This window comes from Coenobita brevimanus, chromosome 7 (assembly GCF_032717465.1).
Source record: "Coenobita brevimanus isolate Jiangsu-jjx chromosome 7, ASM3271746v2, whole genome shotgun sequence".
Taxonomy (NCBI): domain Eukaryota; kingdom Metazoa; phylum Arthropoda; class Malacostraca; order Decapoda; family Coenobitidae; genus Coenobita; species Coenobita brevimanus.
Genome location: NC_136960.1, coordinates 18,843,294 through 18,850,311, shown reverse-complemented (window position 1 = coordinate 18,850,311; position 7,018 = coordinate 18,843,294).

The following is a 7,018-nucleotide window of genomic DNA, read 5'->3' as shown; positions in this document are numbered from 1 at the left end:
AGAGTAAAGTGATGGGTCTTTTGAGAGAGAGAGGTGAAGTTAGTGAAGGTACATGCGAGGTTGGATGGTGAGGAATAGGAAAATGTGAGTACGTTTAAGTATTTGGGTAGTGTGATGAGTAAGGATGGAGGTTTGGAGGGTGAAGTGCTTGAAAGGGTACAGCAGGGAAGAAAGGTTGCTGGTTCCTTGAAAGCAGTGATAAGAAACAGGGAAGTGAGCATGGAAGTGAAAAAGTTACTACATGACAGTATTGTGATACCAACTCTAACGTACGGAAGTGAAGCTTGGACATTGTTGGAAGGACAGAAGTCAAGAGTGAGAGCAGTGGAAATGAGTTATTTAAGAGGAGTCTGTGGAGTCACGTGGAGAGACAGGCTGACGAATGAGGATATAAAGGAGCGTTGTGGTGTGGATGTGGATGTGATAGGAAGCATTATGAGGAACACACTGAGGTGGTTTGGCCATGTGGAGAGGATGGAGGGTGAAAGACTGTCGAAGAGAGTGTATGTGAGTGAGGTGGAGGGGGGAAGAGGGAGGGGGAGGCCGAGGATGAGATGGAGGGATGGGGTGGAGAGGTATATGAGAAAGGGGGGTGTCGGTTGGGAGCAGGGCAGTGAAATGGCGGGGGACAGGGTGACTTGGAGGCGATTTGTTTGTGGCCACCCCAAACGGGATTGAGGTGTCTGGCAATATCTCTCTCTCTCTCTCTCTCTCTCTCTCTCTCTCTCTCTCTCTATATATATATATATATATATATATATATATATATATATATATATATATATATATTGTTACGGAACAGCGAAAGATAATGTACACTTTAAATGAGAATACTAAAAATCACTACTGTCCCGTAAAGGTTCAGGTTCAAAACAAAAGAGTTAGGTAAAATTACAAGTTAAAGTTTAATGCTCAAACTAACAACAAAACATTCAGGACTCATAAGGATAATGTAATGGCAAAAAAAAACAGGTTAAATATATGGTTAACTGCAATAGCCTCTATTAACACGAAATTAGCAAGAGTAAATTTACCTAAGTCAGCCCTGATGAAATGAAAATACACTGGGTAATGCTCAGTTAATGCAAAATAAATCATTACAGATACAAACTATTATGAACAATGGCTAACAATAAGAACCCTACACGAATTACAAAAACCTCACTAGGCCTACAAATTAACAACTTATGCTATACAGTACAAGAACAAAATGCAATAACACTTATACTCAAATTACACAGCTGCTAGATGGTTGGAGACTTCCTGAGCACTCACAATAAAAACTGTACAGGGGAGGACAGAGATGTGAACAAAATGAGGAGCAGATCTAAATGTCAATTAATGTAGAGACTGAGCTCATTATATAGGGGCCAGCAGAGCTCGATACAACTTGCAAGAAGGACGCGCAAATGAAGCCATAGGGGACAAAGAGCTGACAATCCTGCTCTGAACAGCAGAAAAGACGACTTACTCTACTATAATGGTAGAAGGGGGGTACTGAGGCAGAACACGCTCGTGATCAAACATGCAGCATACTGTGCGTTAAAATTACACAAAGGATGATGAAATTATAGACTATGTAACACCTCCCCACAAAGAAAAAGAAATTTACAAAGGAAATTTCTTATTACTCTAAAATAATCTGTCTAAAGTCTACATAAGCAATCTGCAGTAACATTTTCTTTCCCCTTGACATGTTGTATGTCTAATGAATACTCCTGAAGAAGTAGACTCTATCTTGTCAATCTCTGATTTTTATCTTTAAACTTACTAAGGAATTTCAGTGGGTTATGATCGGTATAAATGACTATGGGGTCAAAACCAGAACACAAATATAATGAAAAATGCTGTAAACCCAAAATCATGGCCAAAAGCTCTTTCTCAATAGTTGAGTAGTTCTTTTGAGGTGGAGTGAACTTCTTACTGTAATAAGATACAGGGTGTTCAATACCCTGATCATCCTCTTGTAGCAAAACAGCCCTAGCTCCTGTATCACTTGCATCAACAGGCATCTTAAAAGACTTAGCAAAATTTGGAGTAGTGAGCACTGGCTGACTTAATAGGATAGCTTTAAGTTTGTTGAAAGAGGATTCACAGTTATTGGTCCAGACAAATTTAACTCCCTTTTTCAGTAGTTCTGTAAGTGGTGATACATGAATAGAAAAGTTAAGAACAAATCTCCTGTAATAACCTACCAATCCCAAAAATCTTTGTAGCTCTTTCCTACGTTTAGGTCTGGGAAGATCACTTATAACCTGAACCTTAGCTCCTGGTGGTGCAACATGTCCATCACCAATTACATACCCAAGGTACTGAACTTTAGTTTGACCAAACTCACACTTTGATAAATTAGCTACACGATTAGCCTGAACCAAACGCTCAAGAAATTTACTGACATGGCATACCTGATCTTTCCACTTGTCACTGAAGATTAATACATCATCAATATAAACAACACACCCTGCCAAACCCTCTGTTACAACATTCATGAGCTTCTGAAAAGTGGCTGGTGCATTCTTCATACCATATGGCATTACAGAACATGCAGAAGTCTTTCCTAGTGTTACAAAACATGAGATCTCCCTAGCACGTTCAGTCATAGGTACTTGCCAGTATCCCTTTAACAAATCAAACTTACTTATGTACCTAGCCTTTCCGATCTTGTCTATGCAAACTTCCACACGAGGGAGAGGGTAAGTGTCTGTTTTGGTTATCTGATTAACACGTCTGTAGTCGATGCAATGCCGCTGTGACCCACCTGGCTTAGGGACTAGAGTGACAGGAGAACTCCACTCGCTCTGACAGGGCTCAATCATCTTGTGGTCCAACAGGTAGCCAAGCTCCTTCTGGATGAGAGGAACTTTCACTGGGTTCACACGGTAAGGAGGCAGTTTAATTGGCTTTGCGTCTCCAACATCGACATCATGCATCAACACAGTGGTTCTTCCTGGAGTGGCACGGAACACTTGCGGGTACTCCTGCATTAATGCCGAAAACTCCTGCCTTTCCTCGCGAGCTAGATGAGAAAGCTTAGTCTGGAGATCATTCATGATATCAGGATTCTTCCCCAAACTATCACTCAGGCTCATACTGAATGGGAGAACTTCACTTGCAGACTCTGGTGGAACTGCTACAGTGCAGACTGGATTATTTTCGTCCCGCCTGTGATATAACTTTAGCATGTTGATGTGACATAGTTGCTTGTTCTTTCTACGATCTGGTGTGGCGATGACATAGTTGACATCACTGAGTTTCTTCTCCACGAAATAAGGACCACTAAACTTGGCTTGAAGAGGTTGCCCATGAACCGGTAGCAGAATCAAAACCTGATCTCCTGGCTGAAAGTGGCGTAACCTGGACTTCTTATCATACCAAGTCTTCATCTTCTCCTGAGCAGCTCCTAAATTCTCTCTCGCCAGCTGTAAAGCAGTGGACAGCCGTTCTTTGAACTTCATCACATACTCCAGCAGGTTGACGTCATCTTCCTCCGACAACCAGCATTCCTTGAGTATCTTAAGGGGTCCTCTTATTTCATGGCCAAACAGTAGTTCAAAAGGTGAAAAGCTCAGTGATTCATTTGGAGATTCTCTTGCAGCAAATACAACAAATGGAAGACCTTTATCCCAGTCTTTCTGATGTTCCAAACAGTATTTCTTGAGCATCGATTTGAGTGTTTAATGATATCTCTCCAACGCTCCTTGGGTCTGGGGATGGTAAGCTGAAGACCTGATCTGGGTGATGACCAACTCTTTCAGAGACTGCTTGAAAACATTTGACATGAAATTACTTCCCCGGTCTGACTGTACCTCCTTGGGCAGACCAAACTTTGTGAAGAACCCTAGCATTTCCTTAACCACGTTCTTTGCTGAGATATTTCTAAGTGGAATGGCTTCAGGATAACGAGTAGCCATATCAATCAGGGTCAACACATAAGAAAATCCTGAAGAAGTCTTAGGAAGAGGGCCCACAATATCCACCAACACACGGGTGAAAGGCGCCTCAAAAGGAGGAATGGGAACTAGAGGTGCAACCTTTTCAGTCTGATTACACTTCCCCACAACTTGACAGGTGTGACAAGACTTACAATACCAGGAAACATGCCTGAAGATACCTGGCTAGTAGAAGTGTTTCAAAATGCGTGCCACAGTCTTCCTAACTCCAAGGTTTCCTGCCAAACTGGAATCATGAGCTACTCTAATGATATCCTACCTACAAACACGAGGGATGACAACTTGATGTACAACCTCCCATTCACAGTCAGCTGATGCTGTTGGGGGTCTCCACTTCCTCATAAGTACTCCTGACTTTACATAATAAGTAGAAGCACCGGCTGACTCTTCTTCACTGTAAGCAGAGTTATCTAGACCTTTCAACTCGGGGTCAGCAACCTGCAACTCAACCAACTCATGACGAGACAAATTATCAACACTACGGGGTACTGCCTCATCTGGTGAGTGGTCCAAATTAGCAAGAAAAGTGTCAGCTAGTATAACATCATCATCATCATTATCCTCTAAATCATCAGTAACTTTAGACTTGGCCCTAGTGACAGCACATGCAGGGAACACATCAGGGACATCACAATCCTGGGCCGCAGGCACTGGCTCACTAGACAACTGAGGAACTGGACACACTTGACTTCCACCAATATCATTTCCAAGTAAGAAAGTTACACCTGACATTGGGAGTGTCTCAACCAACCCAACCATAACGGAACCATTAACAAAACCAGACTCTAAATTCACTCTGCACAGAGGGACAGAGAAGTAATTATTCCCTACACCTTGTAAGATTATAGTTTCATCAGAGGAATTAACATTAGAGCCTAGAACACTGGTCAGCATAAGGGATTGGCAAGCACCTGTATCACGATATATTTTAACTGATTTCCTGTCATTACTGTCCAGAGGACTGACAAAATCATCCGACAGGAAATTAGCACATGAACTCTTGAGAGTGTCACCCACGTTACTGCTCAAAAGAGGAGCTCCATCATGAGAATTTAAGTTACCCCTCAAAGCAGGTTAAGTTAACTCGGTTAAAGAATTCTGGGAACTCTCAAGGGTGGACACTAGACCAATTGACTGAATATTTAAAGACTCCTTTTTGTTCACATCACGCTGTCTCCTGAAACATTTCTCCGTAGTATGACCAAGCTTACTACAATAAGTACATTTACTTTTCTGAAATCTAGAGGTGGAGCTGGTATTTACTTCCTGAGAAACATCATCTTTATTCTCTTTCCTGTTACCTGTACTCTGAGTACAGGCAACGTACTTACTCTCAGCTTTCCCCTTTTCTCTAGAATATCTCTTGTGAGTGAGAACATATTCATCAGCTAGAACTGCAGCATCAGACAAATTATCTATTGTTTTCTCATCAAGATATAGGCTTACATCTTTATTAATACACCTTTTGAAGTCCTCCAGCAAATCATCTGCTTAAATTTACCAAAAACAGAATCCACATTCTTAGAATTTAACCTGCGGCGTCCCGTCGACGTACTTCCACGTCCTCACGTTATGTCACAGCTAATCCCGTCGATGTACTTCAACATCCTGCAATTTCAAGGTTCATAATTTCCACAATTTTCAAAATTCTCGCCAGATTTTTGATTCGCCCACGTACCCAAGCCTCCCCTACCTGCCACCAGGCGGGCAGCGTCCTAGACCCCGCATGACCCGCACTCGCCCTTGTCTCGGTCACTCACCTGCTAGCAGTGACCCAGGTCAGACATGGCGCGGAAAGGTCTCTCTGACGAGGAAATAGCATCCGCCCTGGAAGCTTTCACTGGAGATAGTGATTCTCCACTCGACAATGATGTGGTAGATCGCGATTACGTCCAGCCAGAGGAAGAAATAAGTTGCAGTGATGAGGAGGTCCCTTCGCCCCGAAAAACGCGGTATATGACATACCGTAAGGCAAGGGAAGGCCAGCCTGCTTCCCAACCACGTGCACAGCTATCTCTCCATCCCGAATCTGATGAGGACGAGGATGAGGACGATGAGGATGACGGCGGCTTAGGACGTGATATCGCCGCGTGGTTGGGAAAAGAGAAAATATCACCACGAGGATCAGAAGGTGGGGCGAGATGACATATAAGGTATGGTGAAAGTACTTTGTCTGGGGAAGTGGCAAGTGGTGTGGTGGGATTGCTGGGGAAAAGGGAAAGTGTTGTGGCGGCAGCGAGGGGTGAAAGTGAGAGTGGTGTGGGGGTAGTGCGGGGTGAAGGGGCAAGTGGTGTGAGGGAGGCAGCACGAGCACGTGGTGTACGTAGGCCTAGGGGAGAGGAGGTGGAGTCACTCCCCAGCACTTCTTTCGCCCCTGAATATTCCCAAACTTCCTCTCCACAGCCCCAGGATGTGGGGAAAGGAAAGAAAGGGAAGGGAAAGGGTAAAGGAAAAGGGAGAGGGAAGAGAAGTGCGAGTGATGAGAGGCGCCGCTCTCCACCTCCCCAACCTCCCCCACCAGCCTCACCTCCCCACCCTGACGAAGGGGATGATGGGGACGTGGCTGGAGACGGTGGTGTCATGTGGAACTGGGAAGATGGGAGTAATTTTACTCCCATCATTCACCCTTTCACTGAGGAGTGGTGGTCTGGTTGCACGGCTCCAGGTGTAAATACAGATTCGTCTAGGGTGGATTTTTTCAACTTGTTCTTTGGTGAGGCATTTGTGGGGCGCATAGTTGAACAAACTAATATTTTTTCACAATCACAGCGCCGTGAAAGTGAACGTTTGGGAACCACGAGCAGGCATTCCCAACAGTATGACTATCCCGTGACAATTTCGGAGATGTTCCTATTTTTGGCCCTGGTTATCTTGATGGGTGTGGTAAGGAAAAACCAAATTCCTGCCTACTGGACAACTGACCCAATCATCCTCACACCTTTCTTTGGAAAGGTGATGAGTCGTAACCGATTTCAGTATATTCTCGGCCGCCTCCACTTTTTTGATGCAGAAGATCCAGCCAATGCAAATAACACCGATAAAATGAGGAGAATTAGGCTGGTATTTGA